Raw genomic sequence first — 24,542 nt, forward strand, 5'->3', positions numbered from 1 at the left:
GTATTCATCAAGCATAGTGCGAGCCATCTCAACAAGAGTTCTGTTCTTGCGCTCCATGACGCCATTCTGCTGAGGAGTATAGGGAGCAGATAACTCATGAGTAATACCAAGTTCATCAAGATAGGCATCAAGACCAGAATTTTTGAACTCAGTTCCATTGTCACTTCTGATATGCTTGATCTTCACACCAAAGTTGGTTGAAGCCCTCGAGGAAAATCGTTTGAAGACTTCCTGCACTTCATGTTTGTAAGTAACAATGTGTACCCATGTATATCGAGAATAATCATCAACAATGACAAAACCATATAGAGATGCATCATTAGTAACTGCTGATTAATGATTAGGTCCGAAGAGGTCCACGTGAAGCAATTCGAATGAATGTGTAGTGGTCATGATAGTCTTCGCTGGATGCTTGGCCTTGGTCATTTTTCCAGCTTCACAGGCTCCGCATAAGTGATCCTTGAGGAATTTGACATTCTCAATGCCAATGACATGCTTCTTCTTCGCAAGCTTGTTCAAATTCCTCATGCCTGCGTGACCAAGTCGTCGATGCCATAGCCAGCCTTCTGAAGCTTTTGCAAGTAAACACATGCCTGGTTGTGGTCCTGTAGAGAAATCAACAATATACAAATCTCCTCTCCTAAAGCCTTCGAAGACTTTGGAATTGTCAGCTTCCATAATCACAACACAGCGATACTTGCCAAAGACAACAACCATATCAAGATCACAAAGCATTGAGACTGACATGAGATTGTACCCTAAGGACTCAACAAGCATGACTTTATCCATGTGTTTATCCTTAGAGATTGCAACCTTACCAAGACCCAATACCTGACTTTTGCCTTTGTCAGCAAAGATGATATGCTTCAGAGGTGACGGTGATAAGGGAGCATCCATCAATAGATTCTTGTCACCAGTCATGTAATTTGTACATCCACTATCGAGGACCCATTCAGTGGTTTTGGGTTGATCATCTTGCAGATGAATTAGTGTAGCTTACAATCTCATATGCTTCATCAGTGAAGAATATGATATCAAGTTCATCAGATGAAATTCATCAAGCAGTAAACAGATATAGCAGTATGAGGACGTGTGAAATGAAAGTTCATTTCATCATGATTCGCCTGTGTCCTTTCAGGCATTTTGTCAGGTCCCCAGCAAATTCTTCAGATGTTAGAGCACGTCTGGAGACCTGACCCTGTAGAAGAGATTAGTTCTTTTTCTTTACCACCCACATCTAAAGGGGTGGCAAAGAGTTCATCATTATGCGAGCACCATGTGAGAATGGGGGCAAAGATGCCAAACCGTTTCGTTTCACATACGATGGGTTAGGGTAAGCATATGAATAAGCAGAGTAATTCTTCGAGGACTTATGAACATAATGGTTTGAAGAATAATGCACATATTCATAGCCCTTAGCTCTACCCTGTGAGACAGAGTTGTTAGCACGTTGATAATCATATGAGGACTTTGATCCTTTTGAGGAATTTGATCCATGTGAGGAATTTGGTCCGTATGAGGACTTGGATCCATATGAAGAAGTTGGTCCATATGAAGAATTTGATCTGGGGTTCCTGTTCTTCACAGGTGGTGTCATGAGGACATTCACCTGAAGACTTTCAACATAACTTTTGGGAACCCAGATTTTCTTCATAGGGGAACCGTTCCTGCAGTTAGTGCCAACATATCTAGCAAATACTTCAGAAGAATGACTCATCAGAAGAATGAGAAGAATTTGATCTGGGATTTTTGAACAGTTTATAGTTGGAGTCAAATGACTCATCAGAAGAATGAGGAGATTCACATGTAAAGCCAGATAAGTTAGATGGATCAACTTGAGGTCCCTTTGCAGCAACCCATGAGGTTTTGGGGTACTGCTCAGGCTTCCAATATGTTCCATCAGCATTAAGTTTCCTCTCAAAGGCAATACCCTCTTTCCTAGGGTTTCTGTTGAGGATCTTCTTTTTAAGCACATCACATAGTGTCTGATGCCCTTTGAGGCTTTTGTACATGCCTGTCATGTACAATTCCTTCAGCCCTACATTGTCAGTGATACTAGCAATGTCCTCAGGTGAGGAATTAGTGATAGCAGAGGCAGATGAAGAATTTGTAACAGTTGAAGCATTTGAACATTCAGGTGAAGAATTAGCAGATTCACGTTTAATGCACTTTAAGCATGGAGGAAAAAATTCTTCCTAAGAAGCGCTGATTTGTTGAGCTAGTAATGAATCGCTCTCCTTCTGAAGATCCTCATAACACACTCTTAGCTTTTCAAGGTCTTCCTTTCCCTGAAGTGATTCAGAAGAAAGCTTTTCGTGATCAGTCAAGAGGGTATTATGTTGATCTTGAAGGACGTCAAACTTGGAGTGAATTCTCTGAAGACATTCACCCAATGCTTTTGACTGATCCATTTCTTTGCGCAACATATCATCACTTTTGTCTGGCATATCTTGAACTTGTTCTAACGCTGTTTGTTGTTTAGTGGCAATGCAAACAAGTTTGGTATAACAAGATTCAATATCATCATCAGATTCATCATTATCAGATTCATCATTATCAGATTCATCATCACAAGACTCGGATGAGGAGCATTCGGTTACCTCAGCACCGTTTGCCATGAGACATGATGCAGAAGATGATGATTCTGGCTCGAAAGTCATCATTTTGAGAGATTCCTTGAAATCCTCAAACCAGGGATCATGACGAGTTTGATGACCTTCATAGACATCAGAGATTCCGTCCCAGATGAGCTTCGAATTGCCAAGATGCATAATTCGCCCGAATTGATCTCTGGATAGGCAGGAGCAGATGATATCCTTCGCTATGATGTCAAGTCGAGTGTACTTGCGAATATCATCAGCATCCACCATCTTGCATAGATCAGTAAGACCAATCTCAGTGACGGTCCACAGCTTGCTGTTCCTTGCCATGAGGCGCTTCCTCATCATGGCCTTCCACTTGGGATAGTCATGACCGTCAAAGATAGGGCATGTCACTTTCTTCATACCTGCGGTTGACATAACTAATACTCCAGGCGGTTAACCAAAATCACACAGAACAAGGGAGTACCTTGCTCTGATACCAATTGAAAGTGTGTTATATCGACTAGTGTCGGTGTACTAAAGTAGGGGTACCTTAGTATCCCGAACTTGTGCACGGGCAGTCGCAGCGTCCCGCGGCAAGGCTTGTCGGGTGCCCGCCAAGGTCCTCCATGGTTCCTTTTGGTGCCATTCAAGAACAAAGTGTTTTAATTGAGAAGAACAAAGCCCCGGCAAGAGGAGCTTGCCGGGAAGGCAAACCAAGGCATTTCAAGGAACTTGCCATGACGCTCCGCGTGTCCCGGCAAGACCCGGCGAGCGACAAGCTTCCGGGCGCGACAAGACAACGACCGCGGCAAGGCACTTGCCGCGGCGAAGCCACCACTCTATGCCCACGCTCCAGCGCATCTGACGACATGTCGCCACGGGATCGTTCCAGGCGCACGTGGCGGGCGGCTGTGTAGCCAAGCGGTGCGAGGTGGCGAACGAAGATGACGAGATGGCCATCATGGCGAACGGTGGCGCCCCTAACGGTCGCTTTTCTGCACTGTTTGGGCGACGCGGATGGGCATTTAATGCCTTTGTCCCCTGCCGTAAGAGTTAGGTAGGATCCACTGTAGAAGCAGTTGTGCCAACCACACCTTTTACACTTTTACCCCTGCATGCGTTGCCACCTGTCGGTGACCCCTTGAGCCTATAAAAGGAGGCCCATGCGCAATGTAGAGGGGGTTCGACTCATTCGAAACCAGAACACACCCACGCTCTCAAGCAAGAACGTAATACAACCACAAAGCAGCAGTAGGAGTTTTATCTCTCCGGAGAGCTTCGAAGCTGGGTAAAAATCCCCCGCGTGCTTCGCCTCGATCCGCTCTTCGTGCGGCCTCCGCTCCCTGCCGGACCGAAAAGGGGCCCTGCCCCATAGGTGTTCGTTTCCCACGACATCTTTGGCGCGCCAAGTAGGGGGCGTCGAGGTTGTGTGAACCTGATCCGGTGTTCGCGCGGGCTACATCATCATCTTCATCGACATGCCATCGAAGAAGAAGGCTTCGGAGGTGGCTGGTCCGTCTGCGTCGATCCCACCACTACCGGAGCAAGCGGGTGGTGGAGTTGACACCGGCGGAGGAACGGGCACTGGCGAGGGAGCTCACGATGCTGCTAGGTCCAAGGACAAGGCTGCACAGACCTCGGCGTCCGTACACGCACCGCGCCCATCTCAGGAGGCGCGGGACCGACAACGTCATGGTACCCGCGGTACCATACGTTCGTTGGGTCAAGGCCAAGCTGGTGGATCTCGGGATGCTCAAGATCAGCATGCACGTCAGCATGCTGGCACGAGCACGGCACGATCGCCTGGACGAGATGCTGCTGCTTCTAACATTGTTAGAAGTGCGAGCATATCTCGTTCCTCGCGCCGTTCGCCGCCACCACCCAAGACTCCAGAAGAAGCGTTGGCCCGAGCCCAACTGCTTCTAGATTACCCACCAACGCCAGACAAGATCGACGATTGGAGGGCCACCATTCAGGGCCTCATCGGCTTCGCCAACGGCGACACTCCCCGGCAACCGAGCACATCGAAGCCGCGGCAAGACGCCCAGGCGCAAGCCGGTGGCGAAAAGACCGGTGGGGGTGCAACCACCGTGCACTCCCCACCCCGAAGGCCAAGATCACCGACTTGCCGGGTCAACCTCGACACTGACTCCACAGCGTCATCAGATCCGCGAGCTCGTCGCGACCAGCGTCAAGTTCTCCAAGAAAGACAGCAAGAGGACGCTCGTACTCGCATCGAGCGTCGAAGAGAAGCGCGGCGCCAATCAGACCAACGCGCTGGGCCCACTGTCGATATGCATGCGCCAGGGGAACCAGGCGACTTGCCGTACGCGGTAGGTTGCCCTGCGTTCACTCGTGAGCTGCGGCAAGTCCAGTGGCCCAGTACAAAAAACTTCAAGCCAGACGTACCCGAGAAGTACGACGACAGGTTGCATCCATCGGAGTTCCTCAGCATCTACACCATTGCGGTGCAAGCTGCCGGGGGGCGCGACGAGAAGATCCTCGCCAACTACTTCCCGCTGATGCTCAAGCCTAACGTTAGGTCTTGGCTCATGCACTTGCCGGACGACTCCATCTCCTCATGGGCAGATCTGTGCCATCAGTTTGTCGGCGCCTTCACAGGCGGCCACAAGCCCCATGGCCAAGAGAGCGATCTTCATCTGCTCGCCCAGAAGGAAGGAGAACCCCTGCGCATGTACATTCAGAGATTCAGCCAAGTGCAGCGCAACATCCCAGACGTCCACCCTGCTGCAGTCATCAGCGCATTCCATCAGAACGTGCGAAACCGCAGGATGAGGGAGGAGATGGCGATGTGCAAGATCAGAGATGTCAGCGAGCTATATGCCCTGGCCGACAAGTGTGCACGTGCTGAAGAAGGGAGGAAACTCCCCGGGGAGAACGCAGGAGCAGGAGGGTCTGACAGTGAAGATGCCGCCCCGGCAAGGAAAAACCGGCGGCGGAACAACAGGAAGAGGAAAGCAAAAGATGTGCTAGTCGTCGAGCAGTCCGGCAACGGAGGTGGCGCCAAGAAGGCCAAAGCTGGTAACTCCGGCGAGGCCGTGGTGGCCGCCGACAAGCAGGACGGCTCCGGCAAGCAGTACTGCAAGATCCACCGCACCAAGGGCCATGATCTCCAGACCTACAAGAAGGTTGAGCAGCTTGTTGAATTGCAGAAAGCTGAGTACGAGCGACGCGACAAGGAGAAGGCCCAGGAAGGTACTGGTGGATCTGGCAAGAAGCGCCCCGGCCGGGGAGGACGCCGCGGCAAGGCCAAGCAGCGGCAAGGAGACAGACCTCCCCGCGGCCGCGACAAGGACGAAGATGAAGACGAAGATGAGGATATGGATGATGATGAGGCCGACGAGCAGGAGTTTTAGAAAGCCACAGAGGTTTTGTGCATTGACGGTGGTGCTTCTCTGCATACTTCGCACCGCCAGCTCAAACAGTGGGTGCGGGAAGTTAATGCAGCAGAACCATCAGTTGAGTCACGCAAACCTCTGAAGTGGTCCAGCACGCCTATCATCTTTGATGTTGAGGATCACCCTGATCGCATAACTACGGTCGGGTGCTTGCCGATGTTGGTTTCACCAACTATCCGCAACCTCAAGGTCACAAAGATGCTGGTTGACGGCGGGGCCGGCTTGAATCTGATCTCCTCCGCGGTACTCAAGAAGCTCCAGATCCCCGACAGCGAGCTCGAAGAGACCGGCACATTCCAAGGAATCAATCCGGGAAGGAGCATGCCGAAGGGGAAGATCACGTTGCCAGTGACATTTGGCAGCGAGCTGAACTTCAGAACAGAGAAAGTCACTTTTGACGTTGCTGATTTCCCATTGCCCTACAATGGGATACTCGGTCGTCCAGCGCTCGCCAAGTTCATGGCAGCCTCTCACTATGCCTACAGCGTGCTCAAGATGCCCGGTCCGATAAGTGTCATTTCTGTCCCTGGCGACAAGAAGGATGCCCTTATCTGTACCGACAAGATTTACCGGGAAGCAGCAGCCGCAGCAGATCGCAAGCCACTTGCCGCTGAAGCTCCCAGGGGGAAGAAGAAGACCAAGTCCGGCAAGAGCTCTGACGCTCACTCCGGCAAGCGCACCTCTTCGGAGTGCTGCGCTACCGTCGAGGACGCACCATTGAGCTCCACCGACAAGTGTAAGAAGGCAAAGACAGCTTCACCAGAGACCAAGAAAGTGGCCGCCAAGGAGGACGGCACTGGTGGTACCTTCACCATCAGCGCCACGCTTGACCCTAAATAGGAAAGCGCGCTCGTTGCTTTCCTACGGGCGAATGTCGACGTGTTTGCATGGCAACCGTCTGACATCCCTGGTGTTCCCAGGAAAGTAATTGAGCACCACCTTGCCGTCTGTCCTCACGCGCGGCCCGTCAAGCAGAGAGTCAGGAAACAAGCAGTGGAGCGACAAGAATTCATTGCAGAAGAGATCAAGAAATTGGAAGCAGCAGGCCTTGTCAGAGGAGTACTCCATCCCACGTGGTTGGCCAATCCTGTAGTCGTGCGCAAGGCAAACGGGAAATGGAGGCTTTGTATTGACTTTACTAATGTTAATAAAGCTTGTCCCAAAGACCCATTTCCCTTGTCGCGCATTGATCAGATTGTTGACTCCACAGCCGGATGTGATTTGCTTTCATTTCTTGACGCATACTCAGGATACCATCAGATCTTCATGGCAGAAGAAGATGAGGAGAAAACCGCATTCATTACTCCGTGTGGCACCTACTATTTTGTACGGATGCCTTTCGGACTAAAGAATGCTGGTTCAACATTTGCAAGGGTAGTCCATGACGCTTTTGAGCCACAGCTGCACAGAAATGTAGAAGCTTACATGGATGACATAGTGGTCAAGAGCAAGGACAAAGCAACTTTGGTTCAGGATTTGGACGAAACTTTCACAAATCTGCGCAAGATCAACCTTAAGCTGAACCCCGAGAAGTGCGTGTTTGGAGTACCTTCCGGCAAGCTTCTCGGGTTCTTCGTGTCTCAGAGGGGAATTGAAGCCAACCCCGACAAGATCAAGGCCATTGAGCAGATCGAAGCACCGAAGCGCGTCAAGGATGTACGAAGGCTTGCCAGCTGCGTAGCTGCTCTCAGCAGGTTCATCTCTAAGTCAGCTGAGCGTGCCCTGCCATTTTTTAAAATATTGAAAAAGGCAGGTCCAATGAAATGGACTCCGGAAGCGGAGGCTGCGCTGCAGGACTTGAAGCAATAGCTGTCCTCCACTCCAATACTTGTCGCACCTAAGCCGCAAGAGAAGTTGCTGCTATATCTAGCGGCAACCAATCAAGTGGTTAGTGCTGCGTTAGTAGCGGAAAGGGAGGCGGATGATGAGCCAGCAACCACGGCAAGCACATCCAACGACAAGCAGGGGGCTTCGCCGATAAATTCTGGTCCCGACAAGGGTGGATCTGCGCAGACACAGGAGGTGCAGAAGAAGATGGTGCAGCGCCCAGTTTACTTTGTTACTTCCCTTCTGCAGGGGCCTAGGTCAAGGTACTCTGGTGTGCAGAAATTGCTTTTCGGCCTTCTCATGGCCTCGAGAAAGCTGCGCCATTACTTCCAAGCACATGAGATTACAGTTGTCACTCGCTTTCCGCTGAAGAGGATACTGCAGAATCCAGAAGCAACAGGCAGGATTGTCGAGTGGGCACTGGAACTGTCTAGCTTTGGCCTCAAGTTTGAGAGTACTTCAACTATCCAGAGCCGAGCATTGGCAGAATTCATAGCAGAATGGACGCCAACACCTGATGAAGAAATTCCGGAAACGAGCATCCCCATCAAGGAAGCGAACAAAGAATGGATCATGTACTTTGATGGTGCCTTCTCGCTGCAAGGCGCCAGCGCGGGCGTGTTACTTGTCGCACCCACCGGAGAGCACCTCAAGTACGTGGTCCAGATGCACTTTCGCAAGGAGCAAGCAACAAACAATACTGCAGAGTATGAAGGTTTGCTCGCCGGACTCAGGATCGCTGCAGACCTTGGGATCAAGAAGCTCATTGTCAGGGGTGACTCGCAGCTTGTCGTCCGCCAAGTGAACAAAGATTATCAGAGTCCGTTGATGGAAGCTTACATTGATGAAGTGAGAAAGTTGGAAGAGCATTTTGACGGCCTGCAGATGGAGCATGTCCCGAGAGCTCAGAACGACATTGCAGATGGCCTGTCAAAGTGCGCCGCACTTAAGTTACCCGTGGAACCAGGGATCTTTGTGCTCAAGCTGACTCAGCCATCTGTAACGCGATCAACTGGACAGAGCAAGAAAAGGAAGTTGATTTCCGGTGACTACTTCCCGGCAGAGCTCCCCGAAGCCGCCGCCAAGAAGGTCCCCAAGTTCAACACCAAGAGTGCTGAGGGGCAGTCTGCTCCGACAAGCCCTAGGGTTTGTTCCGTTGAAGCAGACGCTCCCGACAAGTCTTGCTCCGGCAAGCTTGCCGGGGAACATCAAGCTCCGGCTGAGCCGCTGTTTCTTGCCGTAGAAGCGGATGTTCCCACAGCAGCATATGTGCCTTTAGTCCTTGTTGTCGAGCCGCAAGCTCCGGCATGGGCACAACAGATTGTCCGTTTCCTTCAGACAGGAGAACTCCCCGAAGAGCAAGAAGAAGCGGAGAGAGTAGCCCGGCAATCAAGTATGTACCAGTTTGTCGATGACATACTGTACAGAAGAAGATTCAACAGAGTGAAATTGAAGTGCATTCCCCGAGAAGATGGACAGGAGCTGTTGGCGGAGATACATGGAGGCATATGTGGTCACCACATTGGCGCGAGAGTGCTTGCCGGCAAAGCATTCCGGCAAGGTTTCTTTTGGCCAACAGCCCTCCAGGATGCAACTGCACAAGTAACCAAATGTGAAGCATGCCAGTTCCATTCCAAGCAGATACACCAGCCAGCTCAAGCTCTCCAGACGATCCCTTTATCCTGGCCATTTTCGATCTGGGGGCTCGACATCCTCGGCCCCTTTCCCCGAGCTATCGGGGGCTTTGAGTACTTGTACGTTGCGATCAACAAGTTCACAAAGTGGCCGGAAGTGGAAGCAGTGAGGAAGGTGATAGCACAGTCAGCAGTCAAGTTCTTCAGGTCGATTGTTTGCCATTTCGGAGTCCCTAACAGGATCATCACCGACAACGGCACGCAGTTCACGAGCCGCACCTTCATGCAGTACGTCCAAGATCTTGGCGCCAAGACCTGCTTCGCTTCTGTTGCTCACCCGAGAAGCAACGGTCAAGCGGAGAGGGCAAATGCCGAAGTGCTGCGCGGGCTCAAGACCAGGACTTTCGACAGGCTGCACAAGTGCAGAAAGAACTGGATCGAGGAGCTGCCGGTGGTTCTTTGGTCGATCAGGACGACGCCAAATCGAGCCACTGGTCAGACACCTTTCGCTCTAGTCTATGGAGCAGAGGCAGTTCTCCCCACGGAACTCGTATACGGATCGCCTCGAGTGCTCGCTTATGATGAGCTTGAGCAAGAGCAGTTGCGACAAGATGATGCGCTGCTCCTTGAGGAAGATCGTCTTCAGGCTGCTGTACGAGCTGCTCGATACCAGCAAGCTTTGCGCCGCTACCATAGCCGCAAAGTTAATGCCAGAAGTTTCGAGGAAGGCGACCTTGTTCTTCGGCGCGTTCAATCCGCCAAGAATTCCAACAAGTTGACGCCAAAGTGGGAAGGCCCTTATCAGGTGAAACGAGTCACTAGGCCTGGCGTTGTCCGCCTTGAGACCGAAGATGGCTTTCCGGTGAGCAATTCCTGGAACATAGAGCATCTTCGCAAGTTTTACCCATAAGGCGCGGTTGCCGGAACCTGTTCCGGCAACCACCTTTTGTACAAGCCTTGCCGCTGTTGCATGTAACCCTTTGTACAAAGCCGGGCGCATATCCCGTGCATAAATAAAGATCATATGCTTCGCACATCTTGTCAAGTTTCATGTTTTATATTTATTGCATGTATTATCTGACACTTTGTGCAGCACCTCCCCCCGGTAAGCAGTAACGAGCCTTAAAGCTCCATATCTTTATTTTCTCTTCTTTCTTTTCTCAAAAGGAAGGTTCCCTCTCCCACAAGTTTGCCAGGGGGGAGAAGAAGATAATGGTGTGGACCAGGCATCGTTCAAGGAAGTATCGCGTTGCCGGGACGCGGACGACAGCAAAGCTAAGTTGCCAAAGTTTGAGCACAATCGGTTTTAAATTTTTTTAAGTTATCTTCCTTGAAACGACCCTGCTTTATATGGAAAACCTGTGAGCGGAGGAACCAACTCGTAGCTAGCTGCGCCCTTACTTTGTTTCGAGTCCGCTCAACAACTTAAGTGTGCTGCAACTAGGTGCGACAAGGTTTCTTGCCGGAAGTAGCACCGCCAGCAGGCTGCTGATGTTCCGCACTCAGCGCTCACAGCAAGGGTGCCTGCGCCGGCAAGTTCCCTGAAAGCGTAGGGTAAAGACATACAAAAGAAGGGATCAAGTAAAGGAAATAACATAGCAAATACTGCCCAAGATAAAGTTATATTACAAAGATAACTTGCCGTGCTCTAATAGATTGTTCCCGTAACATGTCTAGCAGCAGCAAGGAAAAGAAGAAATAGGCGGTCTAATCTACGTGGCCACCATCAACCCTCTTGACTTCATTCACCTTGTCCACAATGGGTGCAACAAGGGCCTTGAGCTCTTCAAGATCAGCGCCCGCCGGCAGCTTCTTGAGGACGTTGGTGAGGTTGAGGCCGGGATTGCGGAAGGCCACCTTCGCCAACACTTTCTCCAGAACTCTGGCGCAGATCGTGCGCGACTCGTCGGCCAGCTGCTTTGGGATCCTTTCCCGGAGCTGCTGGAGCGCCGTCGCCACGCCCTTGAAGAACAGAGTAAGCTTGGCCATGGGCTGGAGGTTCTCGTCGGAGGAGTACCCGAAGCCCTCCATTTCCAGTTGCGCCAGCTCCTCGTCGATGACTACAGCAATGTTTACGAGGCCCTCTGTCCAGAGCTCCACCGTAGCCCTGAAGGTGTTTTGAGTCTTGGCGGCCCTCATTAGCAGCTCTTCGTTGGCCTTGATCTCCTCCCTCAAGGTCGCCTCCTGCTTCTTGGCGCTATCCAGCGTCTGGGTCAGTGTGGCCAACTTCAGCTCGAGATCAGCATTGGAGTCCTTGGCGGCGCTCAACTCTTTGCCCTTCTCGGCGAGTTGACCCTGTAGATCACCATGGGCGAGGGCATCCTCGCGCTCGCGCTGGAGCGCAGCAAGCTCTTCATCCTTCCTCTTCAGATCAGCCTCCAGCTGCGTTATTTTCACCTCCAGCTCCTTCTTGGCGGCCTCGGCAGCTGCAGCGGCATCCTTCGCTTCCTTGAGGGCCCCGCCAAGTGTCTCCTCGCGCGCGGCAAGCTCCTCCTCGTAGCTGTCCAGATTGACTTTCCGCTGCGTCAGTTCACCTTCCCGTGTGGACAGCTCCTCGGTGGCGAGCCTCTGTTGCTCCTCAGCCTCAGCCTTCTCGAGGAGGAAGGCTTTCCGCACTTCGACGAGCTACGCCCGCTCCTCTGCAATGGACCGGCGAGCTTCCTGATTTCGTTCCCGGAGCTCCTCTGCTCGCTTCTCAATGTCTGCTCCCGCCTGCGCGACAAGCACTCCCGGGACTCCACCTTGGCTTGTCGGGCACGGTAGAGCGACACTAGCTTCCGAAGTAGTTGCTCCTCCTCAGACTCGCCGCTGCTGTTGCTTGGCGCGTCAACCAGCGTCAGCCTGGCGGAGGCGAGCACTTCCCCATCAAAAGCCTCTCCTTCGACCGGCGCCCTGGAGCTCGACTCCCAGGGAAGCTTGATGAAGACACCGTCACCGACCTTCAAGTAGGCGCCAGACTGGGGCTCTTCGGAGCCTGGCGCTGCATCAGCAGGGGAGGGATCGGCGGTCAGCGTAGCGCCTTGCGCTCCTGCGCCCTCAGGGTCGTCAGTGCGACCGCCAGACCCCTCGCCGGCTCCTGTGCCAGCAGCCTTGGCAGCCTCTTCATCGGCGGGATCATCAGCGCCGGCCTCCTCTTCGGTGGCGGCATCGTCGCCAGTGTCGCCGCGCGCGTTCTCCTCGCCAGTGGCCTCAGTTTCCATCGGCTCCGTGGAAGGTGGATCTGAAGGCCGGAAGAGGGAGAAAAGTCAAGCAAATGATCAAAAAAGAGAAATCAGAAAAAAAACTCAAGGGGAGCTTCATGCAAGAAAGATTACCTGTGCTGGGATCCACAGTCATGGGTTCCACCACCGGGGGATTGTTGGCGCTGTCCCTTGCCGGAGACTCCTCCCTTGCCGGAGAACGCTCCCTTGGCGGAGAACGCCCCCTTGCCAGGGAATCTGCCCTTGGCGGCGTAGTCGAAGCAGACGACGAGTCGGAGGGGATTTCCAGGCCCTCCTGGTGATGTTTTTCTGCTCCTACGCAAACAAATAGTCAGTTGATAGCAAAGAAAGAGCACTCATGCACGGCTAACAGCAGAAAAGAAACCAAATACTTACGTTGGGGGCTGCTTGGCGGAGTAGTGGCTGGGTCCGGCAAGGTGGTCTCGGGCGCGCCTCCTGCTGCCGCGGTCGGCTCGTCCTCGATGACAACCACCGGAGCCTTGGCCCTCTTCGCCGCCCTCTGGGCCAGTGTCCTGAAACGGAATAAGTCCAGAGTAAATCAGATCAGATGCAAGACAAGAACAACAAATTGAAGAACTACAAGGACAACAAGAGGGTCTTACTCTTCTTCTTCCTCCTCGTCGGAGCTGAGTGCGGAGAGGTCGAAGTTCGGCCCGCCTTCGGCGCGACAAGGCGGAGGAGCAGGATCCCTTGGCCGCTTGGCGGGGGCTGCGGCGGCGGCCCGAGACGACCCCGCTCTAGTTGCCGCCGCGGCGGGAGGCGCTCCAGCGGCGACAGTACTTGTCGCAGTAGAGCGTGTTGCGCGGCGCCGCGGCTGTTGACCCGGTTGCCGTCCTGCTACGTCCCCGGCCCTGCGGAGGCGCCTTCTCGGCTGCGCTGGGGGCTGCGCTGCGGGCTCTGCTTGCGGCAAGCTGCTCAGGGATGGCGGGCCACTCGCACCCTCGGCGGGCTCGCTCGACTCGGCATCGAGCGCGGCAAGTTCTTCCTCGCCATCCATCCGCTGGTGCTCGGCAAGGCTTGCCTCCTCTGCTGCGTCTGCCTCCTCCACTGTGAACCCAAACTCGCCCGCGGCAGCGGCTGCTGCCACCTCCTCCACCCTAGTGGCGATGCGCTGCATCTCCTGTTCTTTGGTGTCGCGGGTGAGGCTTCTCTTCTCGTCGGCATGGACCTGCCAAGTTGGAATGATTCCATGCGAGTCACACTCCGGCAACATTGCGCGGATGCGATCGAGCGAGGAGTTGTTGCACAACGGGACGACGCCCTGCGGCAGCCTGAACCACTCGGGATGATCGGGGTCATGCTTGAACAGCTCCCTGAGCATCCCATCCAACTCCAAGATAGTGAAATTGAAGTTTAGGCCCGGGCGCAGCCTCATGATGTCCGCCGGGCCCCCGAACAGCCAGGTGGGCCTCCCCTTCTCCTATAGAGGGGCAATGCGGCAGCGAAGAAAGTCCGCGCCAACAGCACCTACGGTCAGCCCGGAAGCCTGAGTCGCAAGATCCGGGTGGTGGCGATCTTCAGCCTAGCGTCGTCCGGCGCCAGGGCGCTCCAATCGTTGCCGCGCACCACTGGGGTTTGACGCAGGGCAGTGAACGGCTGCGGGTTCTCATCAACGATCCAACACCATTCAGCTCTCCACTCATCCCATTTGCTGCGAAGCTCCCCCTCCAAGTAGACCTCCTTCTTGCCGGCTCTCGAGATCCAGGCGACCCCGCCAACTAAGGGCTCTCCTCTCTCGACCCGGGGCATGAAGTAGTGACGGAAGAGGGCTACGTTCGGGTGGATTCCGACAAAGTTTTCGCAGAGATGTGCGAAAACCGCCATGGTCAGGACAACATTGGGGGTGAAATCAAGGAGATGGAACCCGTAGGTGTTCATGACATCACAAAAGAATTCAGAGAAGGGCGGGCAGAGCCTGCAATGGAAGAACAGTGCGAAGAAGGGGTATCCTCTTGGAGCCCGTTTCGAAGTGGAAGCGGCGGCGGAAAGTACCTGCGTGCGCAGATGCGCCCGCGTCTCCGTCGACCAGAAGAGATAGAACCACTCCCTCAGCTCCTTCGCGGAGAGCTCAGGGGGGAAAGTTGCCCGCTCCTTCCGCAGCGCCTCAAGCCGCAGCGCCTCGGCCGACTTCGCGCCCTTCCCGGTCTTCAGAGCCATGGCGGAGGCGGTGGAGGAGATCGAGAGCGTTGGTGGCGACGGCGGCGGTGGGGGGCGGAGCGCTGCTCTCTTTCGGCTTTGGAAGCAGAGGGGAGCGGTGGAGATTTCTGAGGTTGGAACCGCAAGTGGCGAAGGTGGGGGAACGGCCCCTGTTTCCCCTGCTTATAAAGAGGGGGAGGCGAACGTTACGCTTTCTCCGAATAAAGAATCACCCACGATCTCTCCCACGACGCCGCATTCGACGCGTGCCGTTACAGGAGGGCGCGGTGGATACGGGGTCAGAAACGGTGTGGACCCAGGCTGCGTGTGCCCGTGCCCTGTTTTGGGCCTGGCCCAACAGCGCTCGGCACCGTGTATGGCCCACGCCCGGGGGCTCCTGTCGGTGTACTAAAGTAGGGGTACCTTAGTATCCCGAACTTGTGCACGGGCAGTCGCAGCGTCCCGCGGCAAGGCTTGTCGGGTGCCCGCCAAGGTCCTCCATGGTTCCTTTTGGTGCCATTCAAGAACAAAGTGTTTTAATTGAGAAGAACAAAGCCCCGGCAAGAGGAGCTTGCCGGGAAGGCCAACCAAGGCATTTCAAGGAACTTGCCGCGACGCTCCGCGTGTCCCGGCAAGACCCGGCGAGCGACAAGCTTCCTGGCGCGACAAGACAACGACCGCGGCAAGGCGCTTGCCGCGACGAAGCCACCACTCTGTGCCCATGCTCCAGCGCATCTGACGACGTGTCGCCACGGGATCATTCCAGGCGCACGTGGCGGGCGGCTGTGCAGCCAAGCGGTGCGAGGTGGCGAACGAAGATGACGAGATGGGCATCGTGGCGACCGGTGGCGCCCCTAACAGTCGCTTTTCTGCACTGTTTGGGCGACGCGGACAGGCATTTAATGCCTTTGTCCCCTGCCGTCAGAGTTAGGTAGGATCCACTATAGAAGCAGTTGTGCCAACCACACCTTTTACACTTTTACCCCTGCATGCGTTGCCACCTGTCGGTGACCCCTCGAGCCTATAAAAGGAGGCCCATGTGCAACGTAGAGGGGGTTCGACTCATTCGAAACCAAAACACACCCACGCTCTCAAGCAAGAACGTAATACAACCACAAAGCAGCAGTAGGAGTTTTATCTCTTCGGAGAGCTCCGAAGCTGGGCAAAAATCCCCCGCGTGCTTCGCCTCGATCTGCTCTTCGTGCGGCCTCCGCTCCCTGCCGGACCGAATAGGGGCCCTGCCCCATAGGTGTTCGTTTCCCACAACAACTAGAGGGGGGGGTGAATAGGCGATTTTTATGAATTCTTCACTGAGGAATTTGCTAGTGAGGAAATTCCTTAGCGAAGAACTACTTGCAGCGGAATAAGTACTCAGAAGTAAACATAACAGGATACAAACATAGTCATCATGATGAAATGAAGACTAGCACAGAGTACAGAAAGCGTAAACATAGGATAACAAGATGAAGACAAACAGACTGAAGAAATTGAACTGAGGAATTTGTGATAGTCTTCAGTCAAAGTCTTCAAGCACAGATATGAACAACATTCAACACAGTAATGAGGAAATGGAAGGGTTGAGGAAATAGAACCAGTTAGTTGGTGAAGACAATGATTTGGTAAACCAGTTCCAACTGCTGCCTCAGTTGTACGTCTGGTTGGAGCGGCTGAGTATTTAAACTCGAGGATACGCAGTCCCGGACACCCAGTCTCTGAGCCGCAACTCAGGACACCCTGTCCTCACCGTATTCTCCTTGAACGAAGACCACGCAGGTCTCGTCCAATCACTCTTGGTAAGTCTTCAGGTGACTTCCAAACCTTCACAGACTTGGTCACTCGGCAATCCACAATTCCTCTTGGATGCTCTAGACCTTGACGCCTAACCGTCTGGAAGAAGCACAATCTTCAAAGGTAACAAGCGTCGGATCCACGGGGATCAATTTCTTCAGTGATGCTCAATCACTTTTGGTTTGTGGGGGTTTGGTTTTGGATTTTCCTCACTTGATGATTTTCGCTCAAAGTCCTCGGAGGATGGGTTGCCCTCAAATGACAAGTGTCAAGTTCTCTCGGAGCAGCCAACCAACTAGTGGTTGTAGGGGGCAGCTATTTATAGCCTAGGGAGCAGCCCGACATGATAAGACATAAATGCCCTTCAATGATATGACCGTTAGGTGGATAAGATATTTTGGGCAGCCGGCGCGCAGCACAGCAACGGTCGGAAATTGACTCTCAAATTCCTCAGGGCTATCATGTTCCTCACTATGTAGGCAATTCGCACTGGCGAATTCCTAACTCCTCGGTCAGAGCAAAGTCATCAGTGACCAGGAGAACTGCGTCTCTGTCACAGAAGAATTTGACTGAACTGTATGAGATTTCCAATGGCTTCACTCAAAGGGATTGGTAGGTTTAGGATTTTGAGTTGAGCATCACATGGAAATTTTTCCTTAGTATTTCCTCGATCCCCTTTAATAGTACGGTGTTTCCTATGACTCAAGAAAGAGAAAACGAAACAACGAAAACAAAAGTCTTCACGCTTCATGTTCCTCAAATGAATACCAAAGTCTTCAAAAAGTCTTCAGAATATCAAAGTCTTCAGTCGAAGAACTTCATTTTTAGGGGTCGACTTTCTCTGTAAATATCAAACTCCTCATAGACTTATAGACCTGTGTATACTCACAAACGCATCAGTCACTTAACCTATAAGTCTTCAATACACTAAAATCACTAAGGGACACTAGATGCACTTACACTATGGTACATGGCAATGCTTGGAGTGTTGAGCTAATTGGCAATGATTAAATAAACTAATACCTCTTTTTAAGCAAGACTACTATGTTGCTAACTTTAACTATTAAGATAATGAGGGTGCTTCTATTTGTTAGTGTATGTTTCGTCAACTAGTCCCACTATTACAGTAATCTCACTCTCTCAATATATGTGCAACAGGGATGCTCGATTTTGGTGGAACTGCACAAAAACTTTAGGTGCTTCATTGCCTCGACAGCTTCCGTCCTTTCATGACAGTCGCTAATCTGGGCTTGCTTCCTTCCTTTGCTGTTAGTCGCTTTGCTTATCTCGGCTTCCAGTCAAAGGAAATAGTAATTGATATGCTACCTCACATAGATTGGTACTGGTCTTTATCCTGATTATTGTGCTTGTCATGTATTGGTAATTTGGTATTGTGCTACTGTTTGCTGATTTTTATTAAGGAGTAACTTGGAGCCTGAACTCGCAGGCGAATCATTGCGTTGGGTGATTTCTGTAGAACTACACAAAAGGATCAGATGGACAGATAATTATGATGCTGTTATGTACTCCAAAGTTCACCCAGACAAGCATCGATGTTGACAAGAAGAAGTGCCTATATTCATTCAAGTATCAACCAGCGTCAACCAGTTGTAAAACTCCAAGTATTAGGAGAGTGAACGCCAAAAATATTGCTTGGCGCATAGCCCAGAAAAACACAGTCCAGTCTTTGGTCCCAACTTGTGCCTTTTGGTTATCGATAGGTATGGTAGCGAACTATATGGCATGGAGTCTAAAGATTCTAGACAAGTTGGTTGATGCGCATATTCATCTGGCACTTAATCAGTCTGCACGCCGGGGATGCTCTATTTCAATTGAACTGCACAAAAAATTTGGGTGGTCAACCGCCTCCTTTCTTGTCTGCAACGTAGAATTTTGGTGAGCTACAGGACCGAGATGAGCCAGTAAACTAATATATTTGTGTTGGATTTATCATATGTGAAATAGTGACCTGACATTAAGAAAAAAAATTAAAAAAATTGTTACTAATGGCGCACTACCATGTGGTGCGCCATTAGTATAGCAGACACTAGTGGCGCACTATGGGCAAAACTAATGGCACAGTGCGTGGTGCGCCATTAGTACACCAGATACTAATGGCGCACCAGTGGTGCGCCATTAGTAAAAAATACTAGTGGCGTGATACTAATGGCGCACCGGTAGTGTGCCATTAGTAGGCAAAACCGATGCGCCATTAGTAGGCCTTTTCCTAGTAGTGGAATGTCCTCTTATCATTCTTTGATCTCTAGACTTGGGAAAAGGAGTATGCCTCAGGATGGTATTAATGGTAGGCAGGCTTGACAATAAGTGCTTCACTGAGCCAAACTTGTGAGTTTCCAGGTCTGCATCGAGAATTTCCTTGTACATACTTGCCATTGAGTTATGGTCTTTCTTCTTCTTGGCATACACATCGAAGTCATCCTCATGAGCTTCTGGGGCATTTATCAATTTGGCCCATTCATCTATAGTGGACTGGTACCTAGTACCCTCTGATATCCATACAATTCTGCCATCAGGATAAAAATAAGCAGTGGAGTAAAATTGCATGATCAGCTCATCATTCCACTTAGTGAGCTTCTGGCCAACAAACTTGTCCACTTCACAAGCCTTGAAGGTATCATAGACACCTGGGAAGTGATCTTCGTTTTCTCTGATGCAAGTCCAATCAACCCATCTCATGTCGCACACTATGGGCTTCTTGTCAAGTAGAAAAGTCTCATAGAAATCTTGATGTTCCTTAGTGTGGAACCTATAATCCACAGCAATTCTCCTCCTTACAGCATATGGGTCATTCTTCATCCACTGTCTCAGACCTGCATCCTTCCTAATTCTCATGTCCTCTACAACAGGATGTGTATCATTATGGTCTGGGATCTTAGGTTTGAGCTTCCTCAGCACTTGGGCTTTAGCTTCTTCTTCTTCTTCAGCTTCAGGCACTGGGGCCTTGTTCTTCTCCTCAGTAGGAATGTTTCTTGTACTCCTCTTAGGTGTAGACTTGGTGGCAGGAGCAGGAGCTTCGGGAGCAGATTTGGGCTTAGCAGCAGCCCCTGACTTAATAGCATCTCCCATTAGCTTTTGGAGTGAAGTCTATTATAAACCTTGAATTCATATGCCTCGTCTGAATTGAACCCTAACCTTCAAATCCTTTTAGTCCGCACCCTGTACTCACTGATCCCGGTCTATCTCAATCCTTAACCCGTTAGACGATGTTGGCTCGCTAGGAGAATGATGATCCCGGCCGGGATCAATCTCTACACTCACGGAATAGATGGGTCCACAGGTCATATTTATCTTCTTCCTCCAAATCTCTCTATCTCTCCTGAGAAACATCATGCTCTCCGTCGGGTCAACTGATTAATAGGCGTAGAGGTAAACACTGATAAGATGACCCACGCACGATCAGTACATGTATATATGTGTAATGCACGGAGAAAGGCCGATCGAAGCTTACACGGGCTCGGCGAGTCCTACAGCGCTGCGATAGAGTTGTTGATGGCTCCGCCTCCACCTCCAGGGGCCATCCGAAAGCGGCGACGCCAGCTCCGGCCTCCAAACTCCATGTCGCGTTCACCACGTGCCTTGGGAGCCTGCTGCACTTGTCGGTGTCCCGCTCGCGCGCCTAGCAAACCTTGTCGCAACCACGCTCAGGGACGTCGTGCCCATGCTCGCCGCCACCTGGGGCCGGAAGGACACCGTCTTCACCCCCTCCCCTGCCGCCCTCCCGGTCGAGCAGCTCGCCACGCGCGCTGTCCTCACCGTCAATGTAGTCTCCTCCCTTGCCGCACAGCCGCGGCCGGTCACCAACTCACCATCCTCCGCGGCGGCGCCAGTAGCAGCTCCTTGAAACCTGTTTTTTCCTGGTCTCCGGTGACCTCCCGTGGATTGATTGAACTCTTCACCGTGATCTCCAGCTCCCCGTCCTTGCTGGAGGAGGCATTGCGGCCGTCTCTATCTCTGGTTTGCAGGGCACGACGAGGAGCACGAGTGCACGATCGTGTATGCCGGTTGGCTGGGCTTGGGCGGTTGAGCATGAAGTGCGGGAGCCTGTCAAACGGCTGCCACTGTTGGCGAGAGAGATAAAAAAATTCGGTGGAGAATATGAATATGACATGTGGACCCATGTGTTCAGTCATAGTAGAGTTCGACCCGGCCGGGATCGTTATTTTCCTAGCGAGTCAAACATGTTTTAACGGGTTTAGGGTTGAGATAGACCGGGATCTGTGAGTACAGGGTGCCAACTTCAGGGATATGAAGGTTAGGGTTCAATTCAGACGCGGCGTATAAATTCAAGGTTTAAAATAGACTTCACTCTTAGCTTTTGCGCGTTAGGTGCTGGAGCAGCATCCTCTTCCTCTTCATCATCAGATCTCACCATGGTAGACTTTCCAAGTACTTTAGTTGTTGTGCTTCTTGCTCTCTTCTTCTTCTTGTCCTCACCAGCTGCCTCTTCTTCAGATTCAATGGTGAACTTCATGGTTTCTCCTGTGGAAACTTTCCTTGGCTTGGATGTAGGCACTCTCCTTGCCGGAGCCTTTCTGTTCATGCCTGGCTTAGTGGATGCAGCAGTGCCAAACTCCTTCTTCACCACTCTCTTCTTTGAAGTGGCCTCATCCTTAGCTGCAACATAGTCTTCATCCTTTGAATCTGAAGTTCTCTTCTTTCTTGCTCTAGTAGCTGCCTTGGGCAAGTTACTAGGTGTGCTCCTGCTGCCATCATCATAGCTACTGGAGGGACTAGTGCCCTCACTCAAATGCTCTTGCTATTCAGATCTGTTCTGGCTGTCACTTTGGTTAGACATCTTGCAGGAAAACTGTCAACAGATCGTGTGAATAGGTTGTAGATGAGGTAGAGTAGATGATCATCACAAAGTACAGAGGTTTTGCAAAACAAATTGAGTCAAAAACTTAGTTTTAGTTCTCTACAGAAGTGATCTCGGAGCTACCGAATTGACAAACTCGGTGATACCAAAGCAACACTTGGAACCTAAACTAGTGAACTTGGTTAGACCGAGTCACAGTTTTGTGGCACCGAGATTGCTAGTGTTTCACAGAATCTTGAACTCGATCACACCGATTTGCAATTTTCGGTCAGACCAAAAAGTGCATATGCAATGGCCTAGGCCAAATCGGTGAGGCCAATTTCTACATTTCGGTCGGTCCGAGATGAGTTCTGCGGAGAGCTAACCCTAATATTTTCAAATCAATCTAGGCCTAAGGAAGATTTAGCTGGATAGATCAATCTCATTCGTGGCAAGAATCATGGCATTGTCCTTGTGCTAGGAATCAGAGTTAAAAAGACAGCACAAGGGGTCGAACACGTACCCTAGAACGGCGGGTGTTCGCTACGGCGGAGCAGAATCTGTTGACGGTGGCAGAATCCAACAGCGGGAGGTCCCTGGCAGCGAGAAGACGATCCGGAGACCCGAGAAGGCAGAGCAGGATACGCGCGGGCTGAGGGGATTTGAAGTAATTTCCAAAATCTCACCCATGGTTATTTATATCCTGACCCTGTCGGTGTGACCGAGTGGAACAACGTGGTGGCACCGAGATTGCAGAATCCCGAGCGGTTGCTGCAACTCGGTGTGACCGAAGTGTTCAAATTGGTTGCACCGATATGAAAACCTAGATCAACTTAGTGAACTCGGTGTGACCGAAATGGATGTCTTAGTCAGACCGAAATGCACAAAGAGGGTTTGGAAGTTTAAGTCTGTGATGAATCGGGGACTCTGAGTGCTCCTCACACGGAGTGGTTCGAATCTGACTTGATCAAACTTTGTGATGTAGCATGAATAGAGTTTGACACGAGAAAAGCATAGATAGCTAGAGAAGGTTCTTAGGTATTCCTGTCCATCCACTTGGCAAAAAAAACCAAGCACACAAAATAACAAGTGGATGTCCTTGAATGAGTAAAATATGCAAACGACATGCTAACACAATAAAATGGCAAATGAAACATGTGACAAAGCATGCACAACCAATTCTAGCATCTATCAAACAATTGGCGATGACTAGGTCATCTATATATGAGTATATTGACTTAGGAGTCAAATGAGAACATTTGATCAGAGGTCATACTCATTGTTTAAGCACAAGTGGGGTTACCACTTTTACATAAAGCATTGTTGTGTTCACACCATTAGAGTTGCTTTAGCTCAATTCTTTAGAGTAAAGCTCCCCCTAGACGTGAGATCCCCCCTTAAGAGGGATGAACTAACCTTGGGTTTTGTCAATGATGACTTAATGTAGGTGTTGAAGATGTGGATGCTCAATGTTGTTGTAGATCATTTGGAGCAATCCATTGGAGTGATTTGCACTTTCAATACCTACACGGGTTAGTCCCACAAGGAACAAACAAGGATATCCATAGACATAGAGTGATGCACACACAAGATGATGTCCATGAAAGCATTAGGTTACCTTGTCCCTTGTCTTACCAACAAGAGGGTTTGTGACTCCTTGAACTAGTGTAAGATGTGGAAGTAGATTGCACTTGTCCTTGCCAAAATGATATGAGTGAAGTATATTGGTGGAGTCACCCTCAAGAACTCTCTATCCCTTCTTCTTTGGGATCCACATCATCTTGATGGGAATCCTTGGGGTTGTAGTGGAACTTGATGAAGTAGAACTTGATGTAGTCTGGGGAACCCACTTGACCAAGTCCTTGGGAGCTTCTTCAAATGCACCAATCTCCTCTTGAAGCTTGTCCTTGCCTTTTTGCTTGTGGTATTGTGGTGGAAGATCATATTGAGCTTGTGTCCCTTGGAAAGAAGTAGGATCATACTTCTATTGTTGGGGAACAAACTTTGTCTTGGGGTATTGATCTTCTTCCCACTCAAGTCCATTGGCATTGAACTTTCGTTCAAAACCAACACCTTGATTCTTTCGGTGCCTTCCTTGCCTGCGTACAATTTCCTCAAATTGCTTAATTCCGGCAGGGCTCTTGCAGACACCCTTCTCTATAATTCCCTTCAATAAACTATTTTCTTGCTCAAGTGTAACTTGGCTAAGAGAATCATTAGTGGAATCAAGAGAACTACTAGAAGCAACAACATTGGATTTAGCATGATTATTGTTACTAGTAGAAGAAGAATCTTTCTTACTCTTGTTGCTAGATTTTTCTTGAGGCATGTAAGTAGATAAGAGTAAACGCTTGGCAATATAAGAAGAAATTTTCTTGCGAAGAATATCATTGATTGCCTTTAGGAACTCATGCTCTTGCTCAAGGTTGAGCTTTTCAAAGCGTAACTTCTCATGAGTCTTTAAAAGTTCTCGATGATCTTCCAAGGTAGTTTCATGAGCTAACTTAAGAGTGTTTAGTTCTTTAGTTAGATGATCAATCTTCTCGTTATCATTGTCATTCGTTTTATCTTGATTAGCATGATTAATTGAAGTTTCATCATAGTATTCATCACTAGAGTTGTTAACAAGTAAATCATCATCACCTAACAAGTCATCTTCATCACTATTGAAATCAACATACTCGGTGTGTGATGCCTTTGGGCCTTTAGGCATGAAGCATCTTCCAATTCCTTCATTTGATGAGTCAAATATGCGTAGGAGTTGGTTGACAGAAGTGCTAGACCGGCAACACCTTCATTTTGAGTATATTCGGAGTCGGAGTGATAGCTTCTCTCGGAGTGTTGGTCGGAGTCGGAGCCGGATACTCATTCACCAACATGAGCTTGATGTCTTCCCTTTGTGTAGCTCTTTGATGATTTGTCCTTCCTTTCCGAATCCTTGCTTCTCCGAGAGGTTCTTCGTTCATAACGATCATCTCTACTCCTCCTCTCTCTTGGTGGTGATTCTTCTATTCTACTTCTTCTTTTAGGTGAATCTTCTCTCCTTTTGTAAGGAGCCGTACACTCATTGGAGTAGTGTCTGTGTCTTCCACAATTGTAGCATTTACGTTCACGAC

Source organism: Triticum aestivum, chromosome 3B, assembly GCF_018294505.1.
Source record: "Triticum aestivum cultivar Chinese Spring chromosome 3B, IWGSC CS RefSeq v2.1, whole genome shotgun sequence".
In the NCBI taxonomy this organism is placed as follows: Eukaryota; Viridiplantae; Streptophyta; class Magnoliopsida; order Poales; family Poaceae; genus Triticum; species Triticum aestivum.